Genomic DNA, 17,111 nt, shown 5'->3' on the forward strand with positions numbered 1-17,111 from the left:
TGAGTCGGCCCTGGGGAGGGGAGGGAGGAGTAAGAGAGACGGGTCCGTTTCCATCTGTCGGGGTAAAGGTAAACCCTGCCTCCTCACCAGTCCCTTGCTCAGATCTCTTTTCTAACTCATGCGTGAGCGTAAACAGACAGACAGACAGACACTCTCTCTCACTCTCTCTCTCTCTCTCTCTCTCTCACTCCCTCCCTCCCTGATTGGGCATCAGCGGGTATTATGGAGGGAGCTGTAGGAATGGCAGGGGGTTTGCATCTTTTCTCTACCTTGCTGTCCTTCCCAGCTTCTAGACGCTCCTCCATCACTCTCCTCGACTACAGCACTAAAGGATTCCACAGCAGGTCACTGGCCGCACGCTTCGGCAGCTTGGTCCGCGAGACCTCGCCCCGAGGAACGGACCCAGTGGGGATCCTATCCACTAACCGAGGCGCCCTTCCCTCCCTGCCAAGGAGTCACCTGGAGCCGGGCGTGGTTCCCACTCCGTTCCCTCGCAGCCGCGCCTTGTGATTGGGTAGCAGGTTTACCGTGCGGGACGCCATTGGCTGCAAAGCCTGTCGTTCCTGTGCCCAGGCCCCACCTCGAAGGGGCCGCGCGGAACTGAGAGGGCCGGGAACAGGTCATTGCGTGGAGGCGGGAGGCGAGGGGATGGGGAGGAGGGGTGCTACGATCGCAGAGGTCTCGAGTCCGGTCAGCCCCCGCCTCCGGGCTGGTTGACTCCCGCCCGCTGGCGCTCTGGGCCGCGCCTTCCAACGGTCTCGCGCGGTCTGCGCGTGCGCACTAGTCCCCTCTCGCGCCCTCTAGGCGGTGGGCGGGGTGGCGAGCCAGTGGGCTGGGTGGGAGGGTGGGGAGGGTCGGGGGAATGGGGAGCTGGGGTGGGGTGGGCGGACTAGGGGTCGGGGAGAGGCGTAATGTCTTTGGAGAAAGGGGCTCCGTTTGGATATCCGCTCTGGGACAGGAGGGAGTGGCGGGGTAAGCCACAAAGGGCGGCAAGGGGGCGCGACAAGGACCGCTGCCAGGGCGCCCGAGGCCAGGCCGGGAGCTTCGGGCGGTCGCAGCTGGAACCGGGAAGCAGAGGGGCGCAGACGATGCGAGAAAAGTTATGGATGCCCTGGAATGGGCTCATCGTCATTGGGAGGAAAATGGAGCTCCTGGGTAGAAAGACGCAAAAACCTAAAACGTGGGACCTGAAGCTTGAGTCTGAGAACTGGAGACTGGAAGATGTGGAAAAGCCAGTCTTAAGAGGAAAGTCAGGCCGGAGTCCAGAAAGAATGGATGTGAAACGAGTGCGCAGTGTATCAAGTGCACTACAGGTTTCGGCCGGTTTGCGGAAAGACAGCTCAAAAGAGGTGTGGGGAAAGCAAGAATTCAGACACAGAGTAGAGGCTGAATCTGAGAGTGCAGGGACTGCAGCGGGATCTCGGAAGGGGCCTGAGTTTAAAGAGAAGTTGAAGTTTACTGACGTGGAAACCAGTGGAGAGGACTTGAGATCCAGAGGATACGAAGTAAAGCAGAATGAGGAGGAGCTGAGGTCAAGTGGAGAGAAACTGAGGTCAAGTGGAGAGAAACTGAGTCCCAGTGGAGAGAAGCTGAGATCGAGTAGAGAGGAGCTGAGATCGAGTGGAGAGAAGCTGAGATCGAGTGGAGAGAAGCTGAGATCGAGTAGAGAGGAGCTGAGATCGAGTGGAGAGAAGCTGAGATCGAGTGGAGAGAAGCTGAGATCGAGTGGAGAGGAGCTGAGATCGAATGGAGAGAAGCTGAGATCGAGTGGAGAGAAGCTGAGATCGAGTGGAGAGAAGCTGAAATCGAGTGGAGAGAAGCTGAATTCGAGTGGAGAGAAGCTGGAGTCCAGGGAAGAGAGGCGGGGATCCAGGGGAGAGAGGCGAGGATCCAGGGGAGAGAGGCGGGGATCCAGGGAAGAGAGGCAGAGATCCAGGGGAGAGAGACGAGGATCCAGAGGAGAGAGGCGGGGATCCAGGGTAGAGAATCTGGGGACAAGTGGAGAGAAGCTAGTACCCAGGAGAGAGAGGCGGGGGTCCAGGGCAGAGAGGCGGGGATCCAGGGGAGAGAGGCGGGGATCCAGGGGAGAGAATCTGGGGACAAGTGGAGAGGAGTTAAGATCCACTGGAGATAAACAGCGGTCAAGTACAGAGAAGCAGCGATCCAGTAGGGAGAAGCTGGGGACTAGTGGAGAAAAGTTGGCGCGTTCAAGAATGGGCAGCATAAATGAAGAACAAATTGAGAAAGTGGTGGAAGTGATTGGGGATGAAAAATTGATAGAAATTACCAATGCTGAGATGGAAATTCCTTTTGAAAGTGTAGAGGCGAATGATGAAGAGAATGAGAAAGGAGTAGGGGAGGAGGAGGATATCTTGGAAGAAGAGAATGATAATAGTGATGAATCTGTTTCTATGGAAGAGAAACCAATTATAGAGGAGGAAGATGAAGTGAGTGAGGAGATGGAGAATGTAAGAAGGAAAGAGAAGCAAATAGGGGAAGTTTTGCAAGTCAAAGAGGAGAAATTAGAGTGAAGCAGAATGTTATTGACCCTAAAGGGGTAAATATGAGAGAGAAAGAGCATCTGAGCCTAAGAGAAGAAAGAGTGGGATTGAAGAGCTACTGGGAATGAAGGTGAACACCAGGACCAAAGGAAGTAGAGAAGTCTGATAAAGAGGGAAGTGGAACATTTTGGAAAGAAAGAGAAGATTTGTTAACGTGTCGATAGCTAGAGGAAAAGTGGATGGTGGTTTCTTGGAAAACAGCTGTGACTAAGGAGTTTGTAAAGAGGTGCTTGAGAAATGGATTGAGGATGGGCTAGAAAGATTTAGTTTAACAGATGATTGAGTTTATGAGATGTAGGAGAATGCATAGTGAGAAAAATGGACAGTGGCAGCAGGGTGTGGATAGATCATCAAGGTGGTGGAAGGAGATGTGGGCTGGAGTGGTCAGTGTCTGATAGAGGATCCTAAAGCATGAGGAGCGTGACAAAGGCGAGAGCAGAGATGAGAAAGAAGTGACGGAAAAAAGTAAGAAGCCACATCCCATAATAGTAATTATGTTTGTTGGATTTTAAAGTTATTTTCTTCCCTATTTCTCTCCTCTCCTCTCCCATGTAGCTAATTTTACAATGCAGTGAGACAGGCCTCTCACTGAGCCCTGTGTATCTGGACCGAGCCCAGCCTCCCTGATCATCCCTCTAGCCTGCAAATTGTATCCAGAATAACTTCTGGGTTACCCTGTTTTATTTTATTCTTGGCTGTGCTGGGTCTTTATTGCAACACATGGGCCCTTCGTTGTGGTGCACTGGGCTTAGTTGCCCCCTGCATGTGGGATCTTAGTTCCCTGACCATGGACTTAACACCCGACCCCTGCATTGGAAGGCAGATTCTTAACTACTGGGCCACCAGGGAAGTCCCATGGGTTCCCCTATTTTAAATTTAGTTACTTATTTTTAAATGAAACAAAATATTTTTAATCATAAAAGGTACAATTCACAGAGAAGATAGACATCATAAACCGTTAGCCACTAACAACAAACAAACAAAGATACATAAAGCAAAAATCAGAAGAAATATAAGGGAAAAGAAAAAATATATAATCATAGTAAGATATATTAACATTTCTCTGAGAATATGAAGTTCAGAAAAAATAAGGAGCATCTTGAATAATGTCATTAATAATTTTAATATAATAGATTTCTATTCATATTAATCTTATATCCTATACAAATAAATTTAAAATTTTGTATCTTCTATGTTATTAGATGTCCATAGAACTTTTCGAAAAACTGGCAAAAAGATAAACATTACTAAATTTCAAAATATAGAATTGTTTTTGTGATTCGTTATACACATACACATATATTATTTTTGAAATTATTTTCCATTATAGGTTATGACAAGATATTGACTATAGTTCCCTGTGCTATACAGCAAACCTTTGTTGCTTTCTTACATATGTATTTCTTTAAATTAGAAATCTAGCTTTCTATTTATGCTAAGTCAAACAAGTGGAATCAAAGTGTCATAAATTTTTAGGCAAAAATTCATAAGTTTTCTAATATATATATTGTACATATTATTTATATATATGTATACAAGAGCTTTTCTACTATGCTTGATAAAGGCTTGAGAAAGTTCATCCAAAGAAAAAGAGATGGAGAAATTGGAAAGCATAAACTAAATGAAATGGGACCAGTGAGTATGAAGTAGAAGTGAAACAAGCTAGATAAAAGATCCTCATATAGACCAGTTCTTTGTAAACATGGCTGCTCATTAGAAACGTATCTGGAGTTGTAGCAAAGAAAAAAAAAGTAGCATTTGTATTTTTCAAAAAATTCCAATATAATTCTGATATGCATCTGGATTTTAAAAAGTGATTACAGGTTTTTCTATTAAATGGTAGTTTTGCTGATATAGAATTCTATTATTTTCCTGTTGACCAATCATGATACAGTGGATTCCACCATTTTAATCACTTCACCGTGATCACTATTTCCACAAGTTCCCCTTACCTCCGCGTCAAATTTGAATTGCTCATACTTGGTTTGCAATTGCCTCAATTATTTTGTATTGTTTCCGTTTTGACTTTTAATTGTTCATCTAATCAGATGGAGTTCCCCCCGCGCCTGTCTCCTTTGGGCTTTCTTCTGTGTCTTCCACTTGTCATCCAGCATCCACCGTCACCCCGGGGAAGAGAGGAGACGCCCTAAGTACCTCGTGTCAAAGCCTCAGTATCAAGACTTGGTGTCTCCAGTAGGGACCTAAGAGGGGGTGAAAAGCAGTCATGGATAGTTTATTTGAAAGTGAAAGTGAAAGTGAAATTGAAGTGAAAGGAACACTTCACCCTTTCTCCTCTACATACTTTTAAAAATCCATACAATTTCTAAGGGGTAGAAACTTCATCATATCATAAGTAAGTCTCATAACAAGTTTATATTAATAATAGTCCTGTTTTTTTTTAACTGTTAAGTTTTCTGGGCTTCCCTGATGGCTCACTGGTAAAAAATTCACCTGCCAATTCAGGAGACATGGGTTCAGTTCCTGGTCTGGGAAGATCCCACATGCCTCTGAGCAACTAAGCCCATGTGTTACGACTGTTGAGCCTGAGCTCTGGAGCTCGGGAACCTCAATTACTGAGCCCACACGCCCCATCTACTAAAGCCTGCACGCCCTAGAGCCTGTGTTCTGCAACAAGAGAAGCCATCACAATGAGAAGCCTGCACACCACAATTAGAGAAAAGCCCATGCAGCAACGAAGACCCAGCACCGCCATAAATAAATAAATAAAATTGTATACGAAACATGTTGGTAAACCTTAAAAAAAAAGTTTTATACACATCCTTTATAATTTTCCCCAGTCTCCAAAAGGTCTGTAAACTCTATGCCACATTTTTAAAATTATTTATGTATTCACTTGGCTGCACCAGGTCTTAACTGAGTCGTGTGGGATCCTCCATCTTTATTACAGCATGCCAGATCTAGTTCCCTGGCCAGGGATCCAACCCTGGCCCCCTGCATTGGGACCATGGAGTCTTAGTCAGGGGACCACCAGAGAAGCCCTGTAGGTATCTTTTTGAATTATAGTTTTCTCCAGATAGATGCCCAGGAATGGAATTACAGAATCCTATGGTAACTCTATTTTTAGTTTTCTGAGCAACCTCTATAGTGGCTGTACCAATTTATACTCCCACCAGCACCATAGGGGAGTTCCCTCTCGAGCATTTATTATTTGTAGACTTTTAGATGATGGCCTTGCTGTTTTCTTTATGAATTCTCCTGTGTGTGAGTGACTAACACAATGAACAAATCAACTGAACTGTTGTAGTGTTACTGCCGTGTACAGCAAAATGTCTCAAACCAGTTATTGTAAACGTGCGATCTTTTCTCTCATCTTAAAAACAAAACCTTTCATGGCCCCACATTCCTCTCTAGATACTGTTGCATTTTCTTTCTTCCTATGCTAGGCACAAAAGTGGCCCTCCAAAGATACATTCCTTTCCTAATCCCAGGAACCTGTGATTATCGCCCATGTGGCAGAAGAACGTACGTTACTTTATATGGTGAAAGATGTGATTAAGTTAAAGATCTTGAGAGGGGGAACTTATTCTGGATAATCTGGGTGAGCCTGATAGGCCAGCACAAGTGTCCTTATAAGAGAGAGACAGAAAGAGATCAAACACAGGCAGAAGTGGAGGAGGCAATGTGACTCCAGAGGCAGAGGCTGGAGTGAGGCGGGGCTAAGCCCCCAGAGGTGGGGGGCACAGCCCGGGTTCTTTGCTACAACCTCTGCAGGGAGGTGGCCTCTGCCAATTCCTTAATTTTGGACTTCTGGCCCCTAGAACTGTGAGAGAGTATGTTTCTGTCCTTTTAAGCCACTCAGTTTATCGTAATCTCTTACAGCAAGCTCTAGAAAACTAATACACTCCCTTCACAGCTAAACTCCTCCAAAAAGTTATCTATGTTACTTCTCCTCCATTCCTTATATATATATATATATTTTTTTTTTTTTTTTTTTTGTTTTGTTTTGTTTTGTGTGCGTGTGCTGAGTCTTCGCTGCTGCACGCAGTCTTTCTCTAGTTGCGCCAAGCAGGGGCCACTCTAGCTGTGGTGCACAGGCTTCTCGTTGCAGCGACTTCCCTTGTTGCAGAGCACAGGCTCCAGGTGTACAGGCTCAGTAGTTGTGGTACACAGGCTTAGTTGCCCCTCAGCCCATGGAATCGTCCCGAAACAGGGATTTAACCCAAATCCCCTGCCCTGGCAAGTGGATTCTTCACCACTGGACTACCAGGGAAGTCCTTCTCCACTTCTTTTTATCATGTTTGTCTACACTGAACATTTTAATATATACAGAAAAGTTAATGATTGGGCTTCCCTGATAGCTCGGTTGGTAAAGAATCCGCCTGCAATGCAGGAGACCCCAGTTCAATTCCTGGGTCAGGAAGATCTCCTGGAGAAAAGATAGTCCGTCCTCTCCAGTGTTCTCAGGCTTCCCTTGTGGCTCAGCTGGTAAAGAATCCTGCATCGCTGGAGACCTGGGTTTGATCCCTGGGTTGGGAAGATCCCCGGGAGAAGGGATAAGGCTACCCACTCCAGTATTCTGACCTGGAGAATTCCATGGACTGTATGGTCCACGGGGTCACAAAGAGTCAGACATGACTGAGTCCTTCTCCATTCCTTTTTATCCAGTTTTTCTATATTGGACATTTTAATATATACAGAAAAGTTAATGATTAGAGCGATAGGCAATAGAACATTCTAGATTCAGAAGGTACTGGTTGCCCTATTTGCCTTTTCTATATATATTTTGGGGCTTCCCAGATGGTGCAGTGGTAAAGAATTCACCTACCAGTGAAGGAGATGCAAGGATCGATGCGTGGTTCAGGAAGATCCCCTGGAATAGGAAATAGCAACCTACTCCGGGATTCTTGACTGGAGAATTCCATGGACAGGGGGCCTGGCAGGCTACAGTCCATGAGGTCACAGAGTTGAACATGACTGAGCGACTGCGCGCACACAGCACACTATGTATTTCAGTATGTATCTACTAAGAATAGAAACATTATCCTACATATTCATAATACCTAAGTAAATTAAAATTTTTTAATTTAATAAATTAAAAATTAAGAATAATTCCCTAATATCATCTAACATTCAGCCTGTATTCCAAAGTCCTTCCTTGTTCCCAAAATATACTTTATAATTTTTTTCCCTTGGCCTAGGATCCAAGCAAGGTTTATATGTTGAATGTGATTGTTAACTCTTTTAAATTTACATTAATCTCCCACTTCTTTTGTTTTTTAACAACTTTGATAACTTTTTAACTAATTTGGCCTATATTCTTTTTTTTCTTTAACATGTATTTATTTGTTTGGCTGCGTCGGGTCTTTGTTGGGTCGTGCAGGATCCCTCCTCGTGACACACTGACTCTCCAGTTGTGGTGCGTGAGCTCCAGCACGCACAGGCTCCGCAGGTTCAGTGCGCTGGGCTTAGTCGCTCTGCAGCGTGTGGGATCTTAGTTCCCTGACCAGGGATGGAACCCGCATGCCTTGCATTGCAAGGCTATTCTTTTTTTTAACTTTTTTTTTTTCAGATCATTTATTTGGCTGTGCCGGGTTTGAATTGTGGCATGTGTGATCTAGTTCCCCCACCAGGGGTCGAACCCAGGCCCCCTGCACTGGGAGTGCAGACCCTTAGCCACTGGACCACAAGGGGAGTCTCTGGCCCATATTCTTATAGTTGGCCAACATTCTGGATTTATCTGATTGCGTCACTTACCCGGATCCTCTATCAGCTACAGTTCTTGTATGCTCCAAACTGAGGCTTTCGGCCCTGATTTCTTTCTCTGGAATGAGTGATAGTCGCTCAGTTGTGTCCGACTCTTTGCAACCCCCATGGACTGTAGCCCACCAGGCCTCTCCATCCATGGAATTCTCCAGACATACTGGAGAACACTGGAGTGGGTTGCCATATCCTTCTCCATCTTTCTCTGGAGCATTCATCTGAATCAGTTTCCCCTCTGTGGTTGTTTACTGTCTCTCTCCACTAGAATGTAAGCTCCAGAGGGTATCAACGTGTGTCTGTTGGGTACCTGTTCCAGTCCACTCTCTAACGAGCGCATCACAGGTACTCAGCATGTAGGTGCTGTGTGAATCAGTCCTTCACATTCACTGACTTGACTTGTCTCAATACTATTTAACACCTATTGAGAAATTGCTGGAATAATTTACGCTGTTCCTTAGAATATCTCAGATTTTTTGAAGCCTTGAATTCCTGAAAATGTCATTCCACACTTGTCTAGGCTCGCAGAGGTGTGGAATTTCCCCTAGCAATGTGAAGGCATGCCTCTTTGTTATTCATACGTCCCTGGCCACCAAGGGTCCAGATCTATTTTATGCTTGAGTCGCTGTACCCAACCAGGAGTGTGGTATATGTGGCCTGTTTTCTTCTCCTTGGATCCATTATTTCTGCTTATTTATCAGTCAGAAGTTTATTTTTTTGGCCACACCACACAAAATGTGAGATCTTAGTTCCCCGATCCCTTAGCTTAGGGATCAAGCCCTCGCCCCCTGCAGTGGAAGCACAGAGTCTTAATCACTGGACCACCCGGAAAGTCCCTGGTTGGAAGTTTAGAGCTTGCTGTTTCTTGCGTTCTCTAGGAACTCTGATCTCATAGTTAAGGCAATAAAATAGAGATATTGGGTGTGGACAGAGTCGTAGAGATATACTACAGAAGGCTCAAACCTATTAGTAGGATCTTCTTAGCAAATGAGGATAGCTAACATTGCCTGAATTCTTATAATAATCAAAATAATTTCGTAGGTACTGTACTGAGCACTTAACATGTTCTCTATCATCTAATCTTTCCAACAACCCTTTGAGATAAGAACTGTCAATCTCTCAGCTCTACTTAACTAGAAACTGCCTGTGCCAGGCCCAGAGTCAAGGCAGCCTGAACCCAGACCTGCATGGGAAACTTGTGCTGAATTGCTTCTGCTCTTGCTAGCTGAGCCCGACAACCTGTTCTCCTAGCCTCTCACAGCATGGTCTGCCATTTTGGCTGGGAGTCAGGGAGCAAGGTTGTGGAGCCACCTGTCCATTCATTCAATGAATGCTTGTTTTTAAAAACTTATTATTATTTTTTGGCCATGCCATGTGGCATGTGGGATCTTAGTTCCTGGACCAGGGATCGAACCTGTGCCCCCTGCAGTGGAAGAATGGAACCTTAACCACTGGACCACCAGGGAAGTCCCAGTGAATGCTTGTTGAGTGAGCACTTCAGAGGCAAGTTTTTTTTTCCCCCCCAGAGGCAAGTTTTTAAGAACATAAATGCCAAAAGACAATGATGTTTATTTTCTTTCTCAGACCTCTGCCTCCCCAAGATCAAGCACTCTGGGCCTCCTCTGGTGATACCTGAGTGTAGAGAAGCTGTTGCCCCTCTCCTAAGAGGCCTGCACCGGCACCCGGTCAAGACGGACAGTCTACTGTTATGTGATCCTTTCAGACTGCGCTTCGCAGTATACAAATTGTGAACTAAATCATCAAACTTGTTCTTTGGCTGAATTACATTTTCTCCTGGAATATGAGATGCATTCCACTGAGACCACAGAAAGAAAAAGTGAAGATCAAGACACCATGACATCACCTTGTGTAAGTGCAGATATTTTCAATCATCTGAGTAGCTAGAACTGTATATAATATATATTTTTTTTACTAAACTTAACCAAAATGTGCACATTACAGGGAATTGTGGGCTCTTGGGTGATTTTATATGTTTTTATTATTCTTTCTTTGCATTTTCCCAAAGATCCCTGTTTCTGTCTGTCTTTTTTCTTTTCCTTTTTGGCCACAAATTGCAACAGTCGGAACTTCCCTGACAGGGGTTTGAACCCACGCCCCCTGTAGTGGCAGCTTGGAGTCTTAACCACCAGACTACCAGGGAAGTCCAAGATCCCTATTTCTAACAAGTTGTATAAAAGTGGCATTATTGTATGGCTTTTGTTCAATGCCCTCTTGGTCCCATTAGTTCATTCGGCCAACACTGAACACTCACCAACGTGCTAGTTGGAAATGCAAGAAATATAAGGGACCAGGTCTTGCCCTCAGCTTCCTGTCCGTCTCATGCTGAGAGAGATGCCGCAGTAAACCAGTTGCCACACACTGAGAGAGGACTTGAAGGGACCTATGTACTCTGTCTGGTGGGGAATGCAGAGGAGGCAGGCTGGCTGGTTAGAGAGGTGATCTCAGAAGGCTTCAAGGTGGAGATGACCACTTGGGGCTGGACTTAGCAGGGTGAGAAGGGGTTGACATTGGGTGAGAAGAGGACAACAAACACTCTAAGCAGGAAGAATAGTGTTGCCAGTGTGTGATGACCAGAGACCACGTGACTCACTTGGGAAAAGGTGAAAAAAGTAGTTTGGTGTAGCTGGAACAGAGAGAGGGTTACAGAGACTGGGAGGAGGCGAGCTGGGGCTGGGGGGAGCCTTGCATGCAAGAATAAGGAAACTGGCCTTTGTTCTGTAGGTGACAGGGAAAAAGACTCCAGCATGTCTTTGCTTTTCATCATTTGCTGAGCAGAGAGATTGAGTCCTCTGGGAGCAGCATGGGAGTGGGTCACAGCGGAACACTGCGTGGGTCCCTGGCACAGAGTCCCCTGCTCAGTAGTGCAGGAGGTGCGTTCACTGGATCACTGGAATGAACAGTTCAGGAGTGAGAGGACGAGATGTAAACTAAGGCACAGAAAGTGGGGATGAAAACAAGAAGGATAGGTCCTATTTGACAGAATTTGCTGATTAATTATGAATGATGGTGATGAGGGAGACACCAGGCTTACAACTAATCATCGCTGATGTCTTTCACCAAATGCCTACTTTGCAGGTAGATTCTTTGCCTGCAGTATCTCCTTTTCTCCCATAATCGCCATATGAGAGGAGTTATGTTATTATCTGCGTTTTATAGATGAGGAAGTTGGGCCCTGGAGTTGTCAAAGTGACTAGGCAGGTATATAACTTTGAATCCAAGGATGTGAACCCAAGGGAAGGGAGGAAAGCAACCACCAGGCATGGTTAATGAGTGGCAGATTCAGGCTCCCCAGATTCACAGCCAGGCTGCCCGAGGGCCATATTAGGCCACAGATGTGTACTGCTTGGCCCATAGAATATTTTTTTTCCAAACGACTTTTCAAAAGTTTTTTTTTATGTGACTAGTTTTAAAGTCTGTTGAATTTGTGGCAATACTGGTTCAGTTTTATGTTTTGATTTTTGGGGGAGGGGCCTTGTGACATGTGGGATCTGAGCTCCCTAACCAGGGATCGAACCCACATCCCCTGCATTGACAGGCAAGATCTTAACCACAGGACTGCAAGAACAGTCGCTTGGCCCATAGAATATTCTGAAAGCAGTTTTTAGAACTAATTGCTAATGTTTAAAAATAGAATTCCTATTAAAACCTGGGTTTCTGGTTTTTCCTGAAAAGTAAGAAGCTCTGGCCGCCCGGGCCCATAGAGCAACTCTTGCTGCCCGTCTGCCTTCCCTCTTTGGCTGTGGCCGGCGCTCTGCTGCTGACCAGAGCCCTCCAGCCTGCCTGGGTCCCTGCCCCCCTTTGCAGATGCTCAAGTTTGCTGGTTCAGTTTGACACCAGGCTGTGCCTGTTCATTTGATCTCATGTCAAGCCCAGGCCTCCAACTGATGGCCAAATACTCTTTCTGAATGTTAGGGAATATAAGATAAAAACAGTAATGCGTTTTGCTTTGTTTGTTTTTTCTTTCGTGCTGTGGGAATTGAGAAAAACTAAATACCCACCCATGCTTGAGCGCCCACAAGGAGGAGGTTTACGTACAGGCCAAAGGTCAATGGTCCCAGTTCCTCGAAGCAACACCCACTAAAATGAAGTGTCAGTCACCCCTTGGAAAATGGCCAAAGTAATGGGAATTATACAAATCATGTTGTGATTTTTTTGTGTGTTTAATTTGTTTTGTAATTGATTAATTTACTTGAATTTTTTTTAAGTTTTTTTTTTTTTTTTTTTTTGCTGTGGACCATTTTCAAAGTTTTTATTGAATTTGTTACAATATTGCTTCTATTTAATGTTTTGGTTTTTTGGCTGTGAGGCATGTGGGATCTCAGCTCCCCGATCAGGGATCGAACCCATTACCCACTGCTTAAGTCTTAACCACTGGACCACCAGGGAAGTCCCTGCTGGAATTTTGAGCTGTGAACTTTGAACATATTATAAGGAAGTTTTTGGAGAAAATACATGTGTGTGTGTCATAGCTTACATAGCTTGGAATTCTCTGTAGAAATTCAAGTTCAGAACATTTTTTAAAGGTTTTTGCAATTCACTAAAGGTTGAAACATGTTTCTGTTCCATTTAGTTAGAATGTGAGGCACAGGATGACGAACAGGTACCTGTCCACGTTAACTATTTTGTTCCATCTAAGATGTAACAAGGGCCACGGCAGCCGCCAGCTTGGACAAATGATGGATTTATGTTTGTGTGAGATGGCCTGCAGTTTGTAAACTGCACTTGAGACACAGGTCCAAACAGGTGCAAGGAAGAGAGGAGACAGCAGAGCTTTAGGAGTTGGGCTCCCGATCTGTGTGCTGAATGCTACCCCAGAGGGTCTTCCCCCGTGCTTGGCTGCCTGACTCAGGGACTGGAGGAAGGTGGCGGCTGCTGCTCCTGGACACGGATTTCTCAGAGGCCACTGGGCACTCCTCTGGGATGGCCACTGGGTCTCAGAGGTTCATTGTCCACCTTGCAAGGGTTATCGTGTTGTCAGACCACCCTGACCCAACTCTTAAGAGGTCTGCCCTGGGATCTTCCCCCTAGTGGGCCCAAATTAATCTTACAAGGTTTGCACTGAAGATCAATTTGGTCTCAGGAGCTATTTCTATGCTGAGTAATGAGGCTTTCAAGGTCACCCTCTGGTGCCCCTTGGACTCTGAGCCCTGCCCAGCACATTCTCCTTCCTCTCCTCCTCAGAAATTCCCCACCCCTGGTGCCCCGGTGCGCACGCCCAGGGTGGGACCTGGATGCGTGTTGTGGTCAGTTCTCCCACTCTTGGCAGTATCACCTGGAATCCACCATGTTTTGTTGACACCGTATAGACAAATGCCCGTATTAGGTGGTTGGCACCATGCTGAGCCAGGGACACAACAGACAGGTGCCACGCCCTTGGGGACAAGAGGAATACACAGCGACTCATTCACAAACAACTGGCATTTCATTACAGTGCTGAAACAACTGGCACTTTATCTCAGTCACATTATAATTGGCTCAGTGGTAAAGAATCCACCTGTCAACACAGGAGACGAAAGAGACCCAGGTTCAATTCCTGGGTCAGGAAGATCCCCTGGAGAAGGAAATGGAAACCCACTCCAGTTTTCTTGCCTGGAGATTCCCACAGAGGAGCCTGGAAGGCTACAGTCCATGGGGTCATAGAGAGTCGGACACGACTGAGCACACACACATTGTAATTTCATTTCAGTAGTATCACCTATGAAGCCTAAACTCCCCCAAGGGTCCAGACAGGTTCTTGGTAAAATTCTACTACTTCTTCATTCTTTGACAAGTATTTCTTCAGCACCTATCAGGCACTATTCCAGAAGTCAGGATTGTAACTGAAAACAAAACTGACAAATATTCCTGTTCTGTTGCTTATGCTGTTGTGGAAGGAGACAGAAAACCTGTGTCCATATGTAATATGAGCTAAGAATTTCGAAGAAAAACCAAGAAGGGTAGCAGAGAGAGAATGACAGAGGGGAGTGGCTGGACTGTGTTTTTCAGAGAAAGTCGTTAGGGAAGGCCTTTCTGATGAGTTGACTCTCCAAGTCAGGCCCAGAAAGGGGTGAGAGAGAAGCGACTGATTGGAGGAAGTCCTTTTCAGGCAGGAGGCCGAGGGGACAGCGCCCCCCAGTGGTGAGCGCTCCTAGCTCGTCTGAGGAATAGGAAGTCACTGTGGGAACATCCGGGCTCCTTGGTTTCCTCCTGGGCAAGTCCATGGGCCAGTTGAGAGGCACTGATGAATCATTTACGCGGAGACATTTATGTAAACCATCAAGCCCTGTATCAAAGTTATTCTCTTTATATTGACTTCATCAAATATTTGTAGAATGTCTAAATCATCATGGATCATAATTATTTACGATTCTGCCCTTTCTTTTTTTTTATTATTGAGGTGAAATCCACATAACGTATAATTAACCATTTTAAAATGTATGATCCAGTGAAATTTAGTGTCTTCACGTGATTGTGCAACCATTACCTCTATTTAGTTCTGAAATTTTTTCATCACCCTGCCCTTTCATTTGTAAAAAAAAAAAATTATTTATTTGGCTGCACAGGAGTCTTCATTGCAGCATGCAGGATCTTCAGTTGCAGCATGTGGGATCTAGTTCCCTGACCAGGGATTGAACCGGGGGCTGCTGTGTTGGGCGCGCAGAGTTTTAGCCATTGGACCAGCTGGGAAGTCTCTCATTTTTAATATTAGGTTGTCACCTCTCTTTTTTTTAATTTGTAATTAATTTATTTGACTGTGCTGGATCTTAGCTGTGGCATGGGAGATCCTGAATTTTTGTTGCTGCATGTGGGATCTTTTTTTTCCTTTTCTTTTCTTTTCCAGCTGTGGCATGCAGGATCTTTAGCTGTCCTATGTGAGATATTGTTCCCCAACCAGGGCTCAAGCCTAGGTCCCCTGCGTTGGGAGCATGAAGTCTTAGCCACTGAACTACCAGGGGAGTCCCTGTTAGCACTCTTGAAAAAGGATTCCCCGCCCGCCCTCCGCCATATCTGACTGTGCCCTTTCTGGCTGGCCTTCCCCAATTCTTATGAGTCATCTATGTGTTTATTCAATAGATATTTATCACACATGTGTTGTGCTGGTAGGTACCTGTAATACGGAAGGCACACAGGTCCTCGAAGTTAGGGGACTCATAATCCAGTGGAGGATTTAGACACTAACCATAAAGAGAATCCCAGGGATGGGGGAGCCTGGTGGGCTGCCGTCTATGGGGTCGCACAGAGTCGGACACGACTGAAGCGACTTAGCAGCAGCAGGAGCAGCATAAAGTATCAGAAAATTGATTTAAATCATGATAAATGCTTTTTTTTTAAAGTGTTTCCAGGATTACACTTAAAGCATTTGTGAAGTTATTAAAGCCACCAGAAGTGAGGTGCCACTAGCTACTAGAGCTTAGAATACTATGACTAAGTGGTTTTTATGATTGTGCCCTTGGTTCAAAGACACTGGAGAGAAAGATCACCTCAGGAAAGTGACCTGGATCTTGTCAGGGCAGAGAGCAGAACGGCAGGCAGGGGTAGAACACAGTGGTACTTCATTTCCTCCTGATAACAGCCCTTTGCAAGGCCAGATATTGTTACCGACCACTCCCATTTTATAGATGTGGAAACTGAAACTTAAAAGGTCCTGCCTAAAGCCACCTGGCGGGCCGTATAGCCAATGTTTCCCTTTAGCCGGCTGTCCGGCAAAGCTGAAAAGCATTGTGTCCAGTAGAGGGCAGTCGTGCATCTGGTTGGAAGAAGGCCTGCGCGCTCTCGCCGGGTTGGTCCGTATCCACCCGGCCCAGATGGCGTGCTCCCAGACTTCCAGGAGAGGGCGCTGCTGGGCTTGCCTCGGAGTCTCCTGGCCGTACCTCCCTGGGGTCCTGCCCTCCTGCCCCCTCCCCGCCCACCCTCGCACCAAGACGCCTGACCCAGCAAGCCCTCAGCACCCTCGGGCCTTCTCTTACACACTGATGTGTGCATCTGTGTTTTCCTAGATGATAGTTTCCTAATCACGCTGTGGAATAACAAATCAGTAACCCAGTCACCTCAAGTGATGAGCTAGTGGTCACCAAAACATGGGGAATAGCCCCCTGGGCAGGAGCCACAGAAAATGCTAGCTTGGTCCCCGTGGCCACGTGGTACAGCGGTGCCACCATGGTGCCACCGCCGCACGTTTGTCATGTAGGCACAATCGTGGGGTTTTTTTTTTAGGCGGGATGACCTGGCAACATTTCTACCCCACCCACAGCTAGTTTCGCTTTCCTAATGTTTTTAAAAACTACCTTCTAACTGAAGTAGGGTGGCTGAACAGGTTCCAACATTTTACTTCGCTTTTCTGTGCGATCATTGAAGATTTCTTCTAGTGGGTCTTTTTCCTCCTGTCTTTGGAAGATGCCCGGGACTGTCACCTATGGCATTTGTCCAAAGTCCGGGTCCTAATAGCTTTTGGACTGCGGTTTTGGAAGAATTGCTTTTTAATCTGGAAAGTGCCAGCCTTATACAGAGCAGTAACAGGTCCTGCCAGGAATCATCAGTAGGCGGAGCTATGCTCATGTTCTGCTGACCTATCTCTTTTTAAAGGGGAAGGGGCTGATTTGGTGGGGGAAAAAATGAAAATTGTGGATAGGTCAGTTTGGAGGATTGTTTGAACCTTTGCTTTCTTCAACGTGATAAACTCTGGTTTACCAAAAAGAGCGGGCAGTGGGAGGAAATTGAGGGGTGAAACGACTGCGAGATCCCTGCGTTCACCTACTGAGTGCAGCAGAGAAAGGCTTCTTTGAGCTGTGCTGGGGGAAGCCATATGGCATCAGCTTTTGGGACAATCTCAGT

General features: G+C 45.9%; 1 long non-coding RNA gene across 1 annotated transcript in view; it reads left to right on the forward strand.

Moving 5' to 3' along the window:
• Positions 1-2,094: 2,094 nt before the first annotated feature.
• The window catches only part of LOC138984613 (uncharacterized), a 34,316-nt gene continuing 19,299 nt past the window's right edge, over positions 2,095-17,111 (forward strand). Inside the window, exons 1-2 of the long non-coding RNA XR_011461851.1 lie at positions 2,095-3,026; positions 9,864-10,148. This is a non-coding gene — a long non-coding RNA (uncharacterized lncRNA). The remainder of the gene's footprint in view (positions 3,027-9,863; positions 10,149-17,111) is intronic.

The sequence above is a fragment of the Bos mutus genome, chromosome 22 (genome assembly GCF_027580195.1).
Source record: "Bos mutus isolate GX-2022 chromosome 22, NWIPB_WYAK_1.1, whole genome shotgun sequence".
In the NCBI taxonomy this organism is placed as follows: domain Eukaryota; kingdom Metazoa; phylum Chordata; class Mammalia; order Artiodactyla; family Bovidae; genus Bos; species Bos mutus.